Source organism: Bubalus kerabau, chromosome 2 (assembly GCF_029407905.1).
Source record: "Bubalus kerabau isolate K-KA32 ecotype Philippines breed swamp buffalo chromosome 2, PCC_UOA_SB_1v2, whole genome shotgun sequence".
Taxonomy (NCBI): Eukaryota; Metazoa; Chordata; class Mammalia; order Artiodactyla; family Bovidae; genus Bubalus; species Bubalus kerabau.
The window spans coordinates 14,054,669-14,071,127 of record NC_073625.1 but is presented as its reverse complement, the minus strand read 5'-3'; the positions used below and the strand labels follow the sequence as shown (position 1 = coordinate 14,071,127).

The 16,459-nt window shown below is 37.2% G+C and overlaps 1 long non-coding RNA gene across 2 annotated transcripts in view; it reads left to right on the top strand.

Annotated features, from left to right (window-relative positions):
- LOC129643037 (uncharacterized) overlaps positions 1-5,493 on the top strand; it is a 66,437-nt gene extending 60,944 nt beyond the window's left edge. For both annotated transcript variants that reach the window (XR_008710028.1, XR_008710027.1), the window contains one exon: positions 5,311-5,493. This is a non-coding gene — a long non-coding RNA (uncharacterized LOC129643037). The remainder of the gene's footprint in view (positions 1-5,310) is intronic.
- Positions 5,494-16,459: the final 10,966 nt, after the last annotated feature.

Below are 16,459 nucleotides of genomic sequence, written 5' to 3'. Positions count from 1 at the left end.
GCAGCAGTTAAGCCCATGCGCCACAACTGCCGAGCCTGTGCTCTAGAGTCGGGGAAACATGACTGCCGAAGACTGCGAGCCCAGAGCCTGTGCCTCGCAACAAGAGAAGCCCCCGCAGGGAGAAGCCCGTGTACCACAGTCAGAGAGTGGTCCCCCTCTCGCTGCAACTAGAGAAAAGCCCATGCAGCAGTGAAGACCCAACATGCCAGAAACAAATAAAATTATTTTTAAAAAGGAAGAAAGATAAACTTACATACAGTTAGGAAGTTTACCTTTTTAGTTCTCATGCACTCAGTGGCATATGCACATATTAAAAATATTTCTGTTAGATTCATTTCTGGAAGTTTAGGTTTAAAGTTATCGCAAAGGCCTTTTGAATTAACTAAACTTTCGGCACTTGTAGCAACCCACTCCAGTATTCTTGCCTGGAAAAAATCCCATGGACAGAGGAACCTGGCAGGCTACAGTCCATGGGGTTCCAAAGAGTTGGACACAACTGAGTGCTTTTTTTTTTTTCAGTGCTTGAATTGAATTTCTTCATCCTTATATACCACTCAGGATAGCAAATCCAAATATTTGGGTGAGTTTGTTCAGATGTATGAAAAATATTTTTCTCTCTATGGGTTTCTCCCGTTGATCTTAGTTTTACCTTTTGAATCTACACTAAATAAGGCCAATACCTCTCTTCCAGTGTATTTCACTAAAATGTTGGAAGATAACTACTGGGCCCTTCTTCTCTGTAACATCACAAAAATACTTCGATTTACTGGCTCAAGAATCATTTCCCCCAGTGTTATTTAGATATTGGATTTTATCATATTCAAGAATTTCTCAGTTTCTGGAAACAAATCATGATTGTTCCAAGCTTGTCTTGGGTTGCTTTATTCCCTTGTACCACAGACTATTCGTGGGTAGTTATCTAGGCCCATTCTAACAATGGCACAATACAGGGTATTCTGCTATTTTTCTCAGTTAAAAAAAAATAAAAGCAAAAGAAGAGAAAGTCACCTTTTTGATTTGGACATTAGGTTGGAAAGAGATAACAAAGCAATCATCTTGCAACCTTGAGGGGCCAAACTACAGAATAAAAGGGAGAAAGTTGAGGATAATGGAGCAGAATGATAGAATGAATTTAGGCTTTTGATAATATCACTTAAGAACTGAACTGATACTTGAAACACCAACTTCTAGACTTCTTGGTTTAGGAGATAATAAAACATCATTGTTTTAGTCAGCCTGGTCTGCTGTAAAAAAAGTACCACAGACAGGGTGGCTCAACTGTAAAAACTCATTGTCACATAGCTCTGAAGGCTGGAAGTATGAAACTGGGGGGCCAGCAAGTTTTGGCTCCCGTGAGTTTCCTCCTCCTGGTTTGCAGATGACACCTCTCGCTGTGTCTGTAACGTGGTGAAGAGAGAGCAAGTGAGCTCTGGTCTCTTTCTTTTCTTACAAGGACATCAATTCCATCATGAAGCTGCCATCCTTATGACTCATCCAAATCTGATTACTTCCCAAAGGCCCAACCCCAAGGACCATCACACTCAGGAAAGGTGGGGGGTGGGGGTGGTTAGGACTCCAACATATGAATTTGGGGGATACAAATATTCAGTCTGTGACAGTTCTTATTCTTTTATTTTCAGGCAAAAGAACCCTAACTCTGACATTTCTATTCCAGTTCCGTCAATACTCTGTATTTAAATTGGGTGCAAAACTTTCCATAGCCTTGGTTAATGTACACTGTTTCTCTTGCACATATCTATATCTCTTTTCATGAGTGAGGGAATGGGCAGAGGCCTTGGTCCAGGTTTAGCGGACAAGACAGAAAGTGAGATTATGTTATCAGTAATTTTAGATTTTATGGTTTTATTACGGCTTCCCAGTGGCAGTAGTGGTAAAGAATCCACCTGCCGATGCAGGAGACACAGGAGTCTCAGGTTTGATCCCTGCATTGGGAAGACCCCCTGGAGGAGGAAATGGCAACCCACTCCAGTATTCTTGCCTGGAGAATTGCATGGACAGAGGAGCCCAGTGGGCGGCAGTCTCTGGGACCGCAGAGAGTCGGACAAGACTGAGTGAGAATGCACACGTAGTTCTATTAGATCATGATTTCACAATTTCTTCAGAAGCCTCAGCCTTTTGTTGACTCCAGGTGAGTTCACCAGTGATTCTCTAGCATTTGCTAATCTATGTCTCATCTGTGATTAATCATGCAGTTGACTTTAGGGACCCAAGTAGGTGATCTTAGTCCTGTTGATTTTAGGCCTTTTGGGTCTTTTGAAGATTTCTTATTTTGGGGTTATAGTATTCTTGAATTTTTATTTAAATTATTCCAAATTTATGAATTCCTAGCCAGTCTCAGATGATCCACAGATGTGTTGAATGTTGTTGTTGTTGTTGTTTAATCAACTCATTGTAGAAGACAGAGGTTTGTGTGATTCCATGTGAATTTCCCTAAAGTCCATAAAGGCTCAGTCATCTGATTGTTTACAAATGTCAAGCTGCTCAAGAATCCCTTTTAGACTGTGATTCCCTTTAAAGCAGGGATGAGGACTTATTCATCTTTTCCAGGTATTGGGGATACAGAGCATCTGGTTCTCAGTAGGAAGCCACAGGATGTTTAATGAACTGGTCCTCCGCTCTTGCCTACCTATTAGCAGAGCCTGCGAAGACTTTATAATATACCAGTGCCTCACCTTACTCCAGCAGAATCAGATAGTTTAAGTGTTAGGCCTAGGTACTGATAATTTCAAAAACCTCCTCAGGTAATTACAATGTATTCTTATTGTTCCAAACCACTGACATATTGAATCATTATTTTGTGACTCTGACTCAAATTCTTTTCTTATGTCTGTAAATTTATCATATGCTAAGTATACTTTTTGTAATTTTTTTTTCTCCATCACATTTTGTTTTGATTTATAATGCATGTAACTATCTGCCTGTCTTCTTAGATGGTAAATTACTTAGGATCTTAGATCCTAGTTTGCTTTCTGTTACAAAGAGTACAGTATCTTTCACGTAGTAGCTATTCAATAGAGGCTTAAATAGAAAGAAAGAATGATGTTTACGAACAAATATTGGAAGTGATTTGCCTGTTCTTGGAAGAGGTCGCTGAATGCTGTACTGGTTTTATTTTGTTTTCAGTGACAATACGCTCCTTTTGGAATTTATTTCCTTGCTGGTTTTTTAGATGGCCTTCTATTAGAGTTTTTTGTTTTGTTTTTGGCATATTTGTTAGCTTGTGTCCCCAGGCTCTTGCTAAAATAATGGGGAGAGAGCAGAAACCAGCGAGTATTTGGCAGAGGTGTTTTGAAGATAGAAAATTTCACCATGCATTTGTCATATGCATGTTTGGTGTTTATGTAGTGGATATTTGATGTAAGGACCAGAATTACGTACTTGCTGTGAAACCTTCTTGGCCATGGAAATTGTGAATATCAGGGTATTTGAAGGCATACAGGAAAGTAAGAAATGCTACAGGAATGTATCAGAATGCTACAGTGACTTAGAATTGGGCAAATCCAGAGTGAAATTTTTTTAGTAATTGAGTCATACATACTTGATACCCTCATTGCTTTCTCTATTTTGTTTTTACTGACTCAAGCATCTGATTATTATGCTTAGATGCTCTTGGATAAACTGACCACGAAATAGGGAGTAAGAAAACTCTACATATTAGTATTTCTGAAAATCAGTTGAAAATTACCCTCATGCAGGAACCAAATAAGTTTTCTATATAAAGGGCTTGCTTTGCATCTATTGAAGAACGTGATGTCATCAAGCTTGATTTCCTAGATTCATGCACTGAGAGATTTTTTATTTTACCTTAAAAGACCACAATAATAATGTTGAAATCTCTCTTATCCTAATTTTCCTGATTAAAATGAAGGAATTCAACTAGGTGAGTGACTTTCCAAGGTCATATACCTCCTTAAAAGCACTGTTAGAGTTGAATCTGGGTTTTTATACTTTCTTTCCATCCACATGATTTGGTGGCTTTAGAAAAGAGAACAGACATTAAAAGGACATATATAATGCTCTGTTAGTTTATGAAATCTCTTACAATGCTATATTGAATATCTATCTTTTCCTACTTTCCCAGATTTGACATTTGATTAACTTTTGAAATTACTGAAAATATCCTTATCCCCAGCATGAAAAATTATATCATACAATCACTCACATGGACAAGACTCTGTTTCTTCGATTGCTAGGGATTCTATCAAAATTAAATGGCAGTGGTTTTTTGAATGGCATGCCTTGGGGTCATTAAGTCATGACAACTTTTGTTTTTCATAAGGTTCACAGACAGAATAAACAGCGAAACAAATTTTTAAAAATCACTATCAGATGATATTTGAGCTTTAATCAATCATAATAAGAAAAGTTGTAATTATTTAGTACAAAGCACATATGTTGGCTGAAAGTTTCATGCCTCTTCCAAATGATATAATAGAAATTAAACAGTGAAAATCTGATTTGAACCGAAGTTATGTTTATCTTGGAGGCAGCATGATTCATTAGAAAGACTAAGAAATTTGAAGCCAAACTGGGCTTCAGGAATCCAATCTGAATACTGTTACTTTCCAGCTATATGACTTTGGAATAATTCCCTAACTTTTCCAAGATAACTTACCTCATCTGCTAGATGAGAATAACGCTGTCAGAGTTATATTTAAAATTAAAAGAATATATGTAAAAATACTATGCATGTAGAAGTCACATGTTTCCCCAGAGAGAGTTGAGAGATTCATATTGATTATAAACAACTTGCAGGAAAACAGCTAACATCAGGTTCTGATAAGATCTGTGCATTCAGCGGGCCCAAGAATTAATTTGCTGAGCAAAACAGTGGTTTCTTCTTGTCCACTCAAAAGTTGAAAGAATGAGCTGTCTAATTGCAACCTTACTTATCTTTTGCCCATGCTCATCTTATTTCATTCTAAGGCTTGCTGCCACAACACACTTCTGTGACTGAGAGAAGGCAGGGAGAGCATTGGCTAATACTTTCTGAAGCTTAGTCCTCTTTCCATGAAACTATGTTGACTGAAAATATATTTTATTGTTAAGAAAGTAGAGAAGAAATCACCTTAAGAATTACTGACATTTCTACAGTGACACCTAACTCAAACAATATATTCTCTAATATATCCCACCACTACTTATGATGGAATTACTTAAGTAATCTGAAAATGCACCAAGAGAGAATATCTGAATTTCCTAATTGTTACCTTAGTATATGAGAAAGTGAAGTGTTAGTTGTTCGGTCGTGTCCAACTCTTTGTGACCCTGTGGACTGCAACCTGCCAGGCTCCTCTGTCCATGAATTTCCAGGCAAGAACACTGGAATGGGTTGCCATTTCCTTCTCCAGAGGATCTTCCTGATCCAAGAATCGAACCAGTGTCTCCTGCATTGGCAAGCAGATTCTTTACCATCTGAGCCACACAGACAGTGACCCTAGAGCCATCTATGCTGGTGAAGAGAGACAGGACTCTAGGAAAGTTCAAGCCATGGACAAAACTTAAAGTTGCATATGCAGTAGAAGAAAACCTCATCTTCCTTTTCTGAACTATTTTTTTTTGACTATGAAAAATAAAATAAATATATATTCCTGAAAAGGCCACTTGTCAAAGATTTCCGCTTCTGCCAAGATGGAGCCACAAGAACCAGGTTTACCTCCTGCCTGAATCAGTCAGGAAATGAACAAAAGTCTACAATGAGATGAACATTACAATTGCCTGAGATCATTGCTTGGAAAATGTTTCCAGGCCAACATTGGAAAGGAAGAATCCAGATGGAGCCTGGGGAAATCCCTGAGTTGAGGAAAGAGACCTGCTAGTCTGGAAAGACCAAAGCAACTGGGGTCCACAGGACAGAGTTCCAGAGAGGTAAAAACTGCACAGGAAATAATTTTAAAGAGCTGCAAAGGGTTCATCTCAAGTATTCAGTGGAATACTAATAAAATTTTGTTTGACAAAACTACTTAAGTTTGGGGAAAGACCCACCTGAAATGGTTAGAAATAATAGAATCTCAAACAGAACCAGAAATAATGCTTACTTTTAGATGCCAGTTTGGAAAACATCTTCATAATCCCTGAGGCAGTGAGGAAAATACACAAGAGTCTAGCCTCAGTCATGGAGCATAAATTGCCCTATACTAAGCACTGCTCTTAGCCTTATAAATCTAAAAATCAAGACTGAAAGTATCACACTAATTCCAAAGATATTAAATGTATTTCAGAACAAAGCTTTAAAATATTTGTAGAAATACAAAAACATTCAGCATATAAAATATATGATGTTTGGCTTCTGATAAAAATTCAAGGCATGCAAAGAAGCAGGAAAACATAAAGAGATAAAAATCAAAATCAACCCCATACAAACACAAATGTTAGAATTAACAAAACAGAACATTAAAAGAGTCATTATAATTTTATTCCATATGTTCAAACAGTTCAGTAGAGTCATGGAAAATACATTTAAGTCCCATAATGGATTTCTAAAGACTGAAAACTTTAATGCATAAGATAAAAAATATGTAAGATAGGATTAATGGCCAATTAGACATTACAGAAGGAAATATTAGTAAATACATAGTGATAGAATATATTAACATTGAAGCACGGAAAAGAGAATAATAAAATAAAAAATAAACAGAGCATCAGTTAGCTGTGAGACAACTTCAAGCAGCCTAATAGACAGGTAATGAAAGTTCCCTAAAGAGAGACAGGTGGGTTGGTGGATAAGCAAAGAAGAAATAATTGAATAATGAATAAAATTTTCAAAATTTTATAAAAGCTATAGACTTACAAATCCAAGAAGCTTAACTAATGCCTAGATAAGAAACAAGAAAAAACTATACCCAGACTATTAATAGCAAAAACCAGTGAGAAAGATAAAATTATAAAACAAATCAGAGTAAAAGGATGTAACATATAAAGTAATAAAGATATTCACTTACAAACAGTGTGAGACAACAGTGAATCGATAAATCATATATCTGGTAAGGGATTAAAATCCACAATATATAAAGAATACATACAACTCAATAACAAAAATCCCCAAACTGATTTTTAAAAAATGAGCAAGTACCTGAATAACCATTTTCCCAAAGAAGACATAATGATGGTCAACAGGCATGAGAAGGTGCACAACATCTAATTATGCTGGGCTGCTGCTGCTGCTGCTAAGTCACTTCAGTCATGCCCGACTCTGTGCGACCCCATAGATGGCAGCCCACCAGGCTCTGCAGTCCCTGGGATTCTCCAGGCAAGAACACTGGAGTGCGTTGCAATGCAAATAAAACTACAATGAGATATTACCTCACACCTATTACAGTGGCTACTTTCAAAAAGTCAGGAACTAAAAAGTGGTGGTGAGGATGTGGGAAAAAGTGAACTGTTATCACCAGTGATAGGAATGTAAATTAGTGCAGCAATAATGAAAAACAGTATGGAAGTTCCTCCAAAGATTAAAAATATAATTACCACATGATCTAGGAGTCTCACTCTTGGGTATATATCAAAATGAAATGAAATGAGTATATTGAAGAGATATCTGCACGCCCATGTTCATTGAAGCATTATTCACCATAGCCAAGATATGAAAGCAACCTGTCAATGGATGAATGGATAAAGGAGATGTGGTATATATACACAGTGAAATATTATTCAGCCACGAGAAATAAGGACATGCTACCATTTGCAGCCATGTGGATGATCTTGAGGGCATTATGCTAAGTGAAATGATCCAGATAGAGGATGATAAATACCGCATGGTATCACTTATATATGTTTAAAAAGTCAAACTCATAGAAGCAGAGTCGAAGAGTAATTGCAGGAGGTTGGGGTGGGAGGGGTTAGGAGAGGTTGGTAAAAGGATACAAAAGTTCGGCTATGATATAAACAAGGCCTGAGGATCTACTGCAAAGAATGGTGACTAGAAATGATAATATTGTATTGAATAAATGAAACTTGCTAAGAGAGTAGAACTTAAATGTCCTCACCAAAAAACAAACAAAAAAATGTGAGGTGCTCGATGTGCTAATTAATCAGATGGAAGGAACTCTTTCCCAGTATATATGTATGTCAAGTCACCATGATGTACACTTTAAATATCTTAAAATTTTATGTCACTTAAACCTCAATAAAGCTGAAATGAATAACATATACTATAAACCCTATAAAATCAATAAAAAATGATTTATAATAAGCCAACAATGGAGATAAAATGAAAAAAAAAATCCAAAAGGAGACAGGAACAAAAGGAAAAAGGGAAACAAAAAACAGAGGGGATAAGCAGAAAACCAATAGCAAGATACTAGTTTTAAACTCATGCATAAAATCACTTTAAATATAAGTGGTCAAATTAAAGGGCATAGATTATCACATAGAATTTTAAAATGCAAGATCCAACTCCATACTGTCTAGAAGAAATGAACTTCAAATATAAAGACACAAATAATAATAAAGGATAGAAAAAATATTTACCATTTAAATAGTAATAAAAAAAAAACTGGAGTGGCCACACTTATACAAAGCAAGAAGATTTCAGAGCATATAATACTTTCAAGGACAAAGTTTATTTCATAATAATAAAGATGTCAATTCTCAAGAAGATAAAGTGTTAAATGTTTATTCATTGAATAACTTAGCTCCAAAATATGTAAAGCAAAACCTGACACAACCTTAAGGAGAAAGAGAAAAGTTCACAATTACAGCAGGAGATTTTAATACCTCTCCTGATAAATTATCAACCAAGTAGACCAAAAAAAAAATCCATAGAGATGTAGATTTGAACAACTCCATCCACAACTTTATCACATCAGTATATATTTTTCCAGTGTTCAGAAAACATTTATCAAAGTAAACCATAAGCTGGTCAATAAAACAAATCTAAACAAATTTAAAATAATTCAAGTCAAACAAATTATGCACTTTTATCAAAACAGAGTTAAATCACAAATCACAGTAGAAAATTTCTGGATTCTAAAATTCATATGGAATTGCAAAAGATTTAGAGTTGCCAGAATAACTTTGAGAGAAAATAAAGGTAGAAAACTAATACTGCATGATTTTAAGACTTATTATAAACCTATGGTAATCATAAAAAAGTGATATTGGTATAAAGATAGACACATAACAACAGAACAGAACAAGCATTTGAAAAATAGACCCATACATATATGCATAACTAATTTTCAACAAGTTTAAGTGTTAGTTGAAGGAAAGTTACATGGCTCAAAATAGCCTGGAGTTAAAATTCCCCTCCAGGTCCTCCCCATCATTCTATGCAAAACAAAGAACTCTCTCACCAGAAGAAAAAAATGGACATTAAGGTTGATTTCCTCCAGCTCCCAGCTGGTCCAGCCTCTGGTCAATTTCCTAAATTCCTTGCCCCAGCCTTTTAAGAGAAAACTACTCCGAACAACCTTGGAGAAGAACAGGTCCCCTTAAGACAATAGCTTTCTACAAACATGCCTATATATACTTACTCTTTTCTTGGGTTAGTGCAGCAGCTCACTAATCTGACTGCTGCCCCTTCTCGCCTCATTAAAGGTGATCTGTTCCTGTAAAGTGCTGGTCTCCTTCTTTTTCTGAACCTAGCCTTTTCTAACTCCCTTACCCTACATTAGTCACTCAGACATGTCCAAATTTTTGTTACCCCATGGACTGTAGCCCACCAGACTCCTCTGTCCATGGGATTCTCCAGACAAAATATTGGAATGGGTTGCCATTTCCTTGTCCACAGAATCTTCCCAACTGTGGATTCGAACCTGTGTCTCCTGCATTCCAGGCAGATTCTTTACCATCTGAACCACCAGAGAAGGCACACAAATAATCCAGTAGAGAAACCATTTTCAACACATAATGCTGACACTACTGATATCTATATGAAAGAAAGGAGAAAAGGAAGAAAGAAAGATAATGGAGAACACTGAATCATACTTCACACTGTGTACAAAAAAGTAACTAAAAATGAATCATAAATCTAGATATAATACCTAAATGACAGAATTTTTAGAAGAAAACAGAGGGAAAATTTTATGACCTAGGGCTAGGCAAATGTTTTTCAGATATGATACCAAAGCCTGATTCATAAAATAATAAGTTTATATAATGGATTGCTTATATACAATTTATAAACTTGACTGTTTATATCCAGGGCTTCCCTGGTGGCAGTAAAGTATCTGCCTTCAATGCTGGAGACCTGGTTCAATCCCTGGGTCGGGAAGATCCCCTGCAAATGGAAAAGGCTACCCACTCCAGTATTCTTGCCTGGAGAATTCCATGGACAGAGGAGCCTGGTGGGCTATAGTCCATGGGTTGCAAAGAGTCAGCCACAACCAAGCGACTAACACTCTATATTATACTTTTTATGCTGAAGTGCATCAAAATTTAAAGCTTCTGCACTGTGAAAGTCATTGTTTAGAGAATGCAAAGACAAGCCACAAACTGGGAGAAATATTTGCAAACCACATTTGATGAAGGACCTGTAATCAAAATATAATGCATAAAGAACTCTTAAATCTTAATAACATAAACCTGATTATAGAATAGGGGAAAGATATGAACAAATGTTTCAAAGACCACATAGAGCTGGCAAGTAATCTTATGAAAACTTTAGTGTTTGGGGAAATGCAAATTAGAACCACAATGATATTTCACTCCTAGAATGGCTAAAAGCATAGACTGGCTATAGAAAATGCTGGCAATAATGTGGAAGGGTTAGACTTACTATGTATCACTGGTGGTAATGTGAAACAGGATAGCCACTTTGGAAAAGTTAGGTATTTTCTTCAGAAATGTAGACATATACTTATCATTAATTCAGCCATTCCACTCCTAATTATTTCCCTAAGACAAATGAAAGTATATGTTCATAGCAACTTTATTTGTAATAGACAAAAAACCTGGACATATTCTGATGTTCACCAACATGTAACTTGATATCTACATATAATGAAATGATAAATGATAAAAAAGACCTATTGATAACCACAAAACATGGATGAGTCTCAAAAGTAATTTTGCTGAAAGAAGCCAAAGGATACATATAGTATTATTCTATTTATATAAAATTCTAGAAAGTTCAAACTAATCTATAGTGATTGCCATCCTCCCATGTTTGCTTGGGGGAAAGCAAGACAGGGAGTGGTAAAGGGAAAGGAAACTTTGTGTGGTGGTGAGTTTATGTTCATTATCTTGATGTGATAATTATTTCAGGGATTTACACAAAGGTCAAAATTGACCAAATTATATACTTTAAACACTTGCAGTTCATCTCCAATTAAACAAACAAACAAAACAAAATTAGAAACAACCCACTACACTATATATGCTCCTTTAACCAAAGAACAAATGCCTACGCATTACATCAGCATTATCAAGCTTTATTTCTACAGTTATATTTCTATAGCTATCATTAGAGAAAGCACATAGAAGCTCACAACTGTTTCATATGTTTTGTAAAATCTTCAAAATAGATCAATGAGATTCTGTACATCTAGTTTCCAACTCCTTCCCCTATCCTAAATCCCACAATGTATACAAAACTTGGAAATAAGATATTCCTCTAAGGTGTATCTTTAAAATCAGCATACAATCAAAGCAAAGGTCTGCAAAATCTCCACTCAGGGTCAAGAATGTTTCTAGGTAGAAATATCTGATTGCACTTGAAATGTCAACCTGATTGCATTTCTTAAGGAAAGAATATACCAATTGTGAAGGGATTTGCCACCAACAATAGAAACCTAGGTAAAGGAGCAGTTTTCAGGCCTCCTTTGTCCACAACCACTAAACAGTATCCAGCCCAAGAACTTGACCAATCCAATTTTGGGGGCAACTGTATCCTTGGGATGAGGCTAGGTTCATGGATCTAGTGTATGCGCTTAAATACCTAGACTTTAGATAATTAAATATTTTGTATCTTCAGAAAGCATCCTTTGAATAATAATCCAGCTTCTGAAAGACTCTGACTTTAAGGAGATAGTGGACAGATCAGAGAATCCCAGTGCCCCGTGGTAGTTAGAGATTCAACTTCAATGAAACACAGGCCTTCAGAAGTTACACCCTCATCTCTGTGTGCATGGCTAATATGCAGTTTCACTGGGAAGGCTGTCCTTCTGTCCTTCTCTTTGTCACTGAGCCTACAAGATGGAGATGGAGAACGAGGCTTTGTAACACTCATCGTGATAATGCAAGTTCATGGGGACCTGGCTGCAGCTGCCTATTTTCTATGAAAACTTTGACTATATTCCCATTTTCGGATTTCTCCAATTAGGTATTGTTATTAGCCATTTCATAGATGGAAAAACTGAAGCTCAGCAATGTTATTTCTCTTCTTCAAGTTCACCCGGGAGTAAAGGGAGAAGCTTAGGATTCTACTCAGGACTTCTGGCCTTGACTGCAAACTCCTCTTGTTGCTTCCTGCTAATAAAATTTGGTTACTGTTAAGAGATTTAACTTTGTGATACCTGTAGGTGCTGGTAGAAGGCCTGGGGTGGGGGAGCTGATGATCAGGTGATGGAGGTGGAACAGAGAGGAACCATTTCTTAAAAGGTATCTACAAAACACATAAAGGCGCTAATGTCTTACACTGCCAGCCTAAACCCTGCCTTTCTGATAGCAAGAGCATCCATTGCCAAGAACAAGTTCATAGCATTTATTGACTTGTTCAAACTCTGTGAGTCTCTGCTTTGACTCAGGAATAATGTGTGTGCATGTGTGTGCTCCATCTGTTTCATGAATGCAAATAGGCATGACTAGGTGAGTGTTCGTAGTTGTCTTTAGACATGGTTGGTAATTGAAAATGATTCTGCTTCAGCATCAGATGCTGAGCTGGGATCTGATTGGGAATGAGTCCATGCTTCACAGCAGGATAAACCTCAAGGGCTGGGATTATCAGCCTTAGTTTAGCAGCGAGCTCCATTACAGTTCATTATATGTGACCGGATGTCTCAGGGGACCCAGAGGGCCCTGCTAACGCATTCAAGATATATCAGCCTTGAGTGGCTTATATGTAAAAAGAGAGGAGTGAGGCAATTTTTTTTCCCCACTGGGCGAAAGTTGAGGTGATTAAAGTTGACGGAGCTAATCTGTTGTTGGGATCAGTATGACAGTTGGTTATTTCTGCATATTTAAGGATGACAGCCTCACCTCAGACTGTCTACTTCCCAAATGGAAGCATCAGCATTTACCTGTCTTGCTTAGTAAAATGCAGTGCACAGATCTACCATCGACCCGCCGTCCAAGGGGGAGGTGAAGGGGCTGGTATTTTGTAAGGAATGAGAACTAGAATGTTAAGGCCTTCAGTGAAAAGGAATCAACTCTCAAAATAATTGGTGTAAAATGGTACAGATGAATTTATTTGCAACACAGAAATAGAGACACAGACACAGAGAGCAAACATATGGATGCCAAGGGGGCCACGGGGAGGTGAGATGGATTGGCAGGGTTGGACCGACACACACACACTGCTGTGTATAAAACAGACAACTAATGAGAACCAGCTACAAAACATTTTAAAAATCTAGTAGCAATAAAAGGAGAAGGCAATGGCAACCCACTCCAGTACTCTTGTCTGGCAAATTCCATGGACAGAGGAGCCTGGTAGGCTGCAGTCCATGGGGTTGCTAGGAGTCAGACATGACTGAGCAACTTCACTTTCACTTTTCACTTTCATGCATTGGAGAAGGAAATGGCAACCCACTCCAGTGTTCTTGCCTGGAGGATCCCAGGGACAGAGGAGCCTGATGGGCTGCCATCTATGGGGTCGTACAGAGTCGGACACGACTGAAGTGACTTAGCAGCAGCAGCAGCAATAAAAAATTTGGCTTTTACTATGGAATTAGGGTCCAAATTCCTTGAGGGCAAGAATTGCATTCTTTTTTTTAGTTTTGTGCCACAGAAGAGTAACTGGCATATAGTAAGTACTCAAAAAATATTTACAGTATTTCACTGAATCATGATTTCTAAAAGAAAGCCAAATCACAATTTACAGTTGTAAGAATTTTTTTCCATTGATTTGTTTCAATATTTTCCGATTCAGTCCCACCTCCCTGTGATTCATTACCCACAGTGTTGATTTACAATGGAAAGCTTGTTCTGGGTGGCTCTGTCTACTTATACACATTTATTCGTAATATATTTTATTTGTATATTTTAAGCATTTTATTTATATAAATGTAATTTTATATATTAATTCATAAATATTTCATTATTAATATAAAGTATGAGTGAAGCAGTGCCAATCAAAAAGGAAGTCTGTCTTAGGAGGATATTATGGTGGAAATAATTTCTAGTTTCTCAAGAAGCCTGGCAGACTATGCAACAATTACATGTTAGCTGAATTAGTTTTAATTTTATTGATTTAGTTTTTGGCTGTACTGGGTTTTCCTTGCTGCACAGGCTTTTCTCTGGTTGCAGGAAGCAGGGGCTACTCTCTAGTTGCGGTGCACAGGCTTCTAACTGAGGTGGCTCAGCTGGTAAAGCATCCTCCTGCAATGCGGGAGGCCTGGGTTCAATCCCTAGGTTGGGAAGATCCCCTGGAGAAGGGAATGGCAACCCACTCCAGCATTCTGGCCTGGAGAATTCCATGGACTGTCTAGTACATGGGGTCACAAAGAGCAGGACAGACCAAGCCCCTTTCCCTTGCACTCTTGCTGCAGAGCACAGGCTCGAGCGTGCACAGCGTTCAGTGGTTGTAGCACACGGGCTTCGTAGTCGTGGCTCTCAGGCTCTAGAGCACAGGCTCAGTAGCTGTGGTGCGTGGGTTTTGTCCGCAGCTTGTGGGATCTTCTCAGATCAGGGATGCAATCCATGTCTCACGTATTGGCAGGTGGATTCTTATCCACTGAGTCACGAGGGAAGGCCTGAATTTGTTTTAAATCTTTAAGACCATACTGCTGGGCCTCTAGGCTTTGGCTTTATTTCAAAATTCTGTAAAATATACAAATAAAATAAAGTGTCTTAGCCTTAACGATTTGGCTTAGATTTTGTACATATCTATTAGTTTTCTACAGATTTTTTTATTGTTATATTTTATGCCATTTTTTATAACATTTTGGTATCATAGTTAAATTGATACTTTAGCAATTCTTACAAGGTGAGTTATGTTACTTGAGCATTTATCTTCTCATAGTTTTATATTCTTGAACTGATTATAAATATTATATATGTTATATAAATACAGTACATCATAATTATGTTGAATCTATGTGACTCTAGCATTTTGTCATAATTTAAAGTATTTACAAATTAAGTCACTTGTGATACCTTAAATAATGATATCATATGTGATATATGTGCACAAGTGTATGTAATACATAAGTATATTCGACTTTAACAATTCAATCTGTGAGAACTAATGGCATGAGCATTGTTATAAAACTTTGAATATGGCATTTCACTGACAAAGAATACTTAACAAAAAGTAAAGTATATGGCAAAACTATAACATTTGCCTGATACTTCAGAGATAGAGAAGGCTAGTTCGTTTTTGATACTGTGCTGATAGTACCTAAGAGCTTTGACTCTAGGTTTGAATTGTTGAAAAGTGAAAGGAATGTATCAGGTGTTTCTATACACGTATTTTCACCTGGAAGCAACACAAATAATCTCTGAAAAAGGTAAGTCTTAATTTGTCTCCAAATTAATTCATCCATCAATACATTTACCAATGCCAACTATGTATTCAATAGAATTCATTATGGTAGGCAGAAAGGAAAACACAAAAATAAATGGCATATTACCCGTCTTTACAAAGCTAATAGTTAATTTGGGGAAAAGAAGTTCAAGTATGTACTTTTTTGTTCTGTTTTACACTACCATATAGAATATGTTCAGTTCAGTTCAGTCGCTCAGTCATGTCCAACTCTTTGCAACCCCATGAATCACAGCACGCCAAGCCTCCCTGTCCATCACCAATTCCCAGAGTTCACCCAGACTCACGTCCATCGAGTTAGTGATGCCATCCAGCCATCTCATCCTCTCTCATCCCCTTCTCCTCCTGCCCCTAATCCCTCCCAGCATCAGAGTCTTTTCCAATGAGTCAACTCTTCACATGAGGTGGCCAAAGTACTGGAGTTTCAGCTTTAGCATCATTCCTTCCAAAGAAATCCCAGGGCTGATCTCCTTCAGAATGGACTGGTTGGATCTCCAAATGTGTAGATGGCTATATATAAGATTAAAACACAAACCTTAACTCAAGAGACTTATGGTATAGTAGGAAAGATAAAGCAAGCATATAAACACATTTAGTGATGGAGTATGAAATTTATTATTAAAAAGATCTAAATAAAGTGCTATGGAATCTGAAAAGTGAACGTATGTAATATCAGTGGTTTCATTGACCAGGTGGCCCTTCAAATAAAGTTTGACAGACAAGAAATACCAACAGCTTTCTAGTTACGTTCAATATTTGTAAGACACCTAGGAGAGTTTGACAGTCTATCAATTT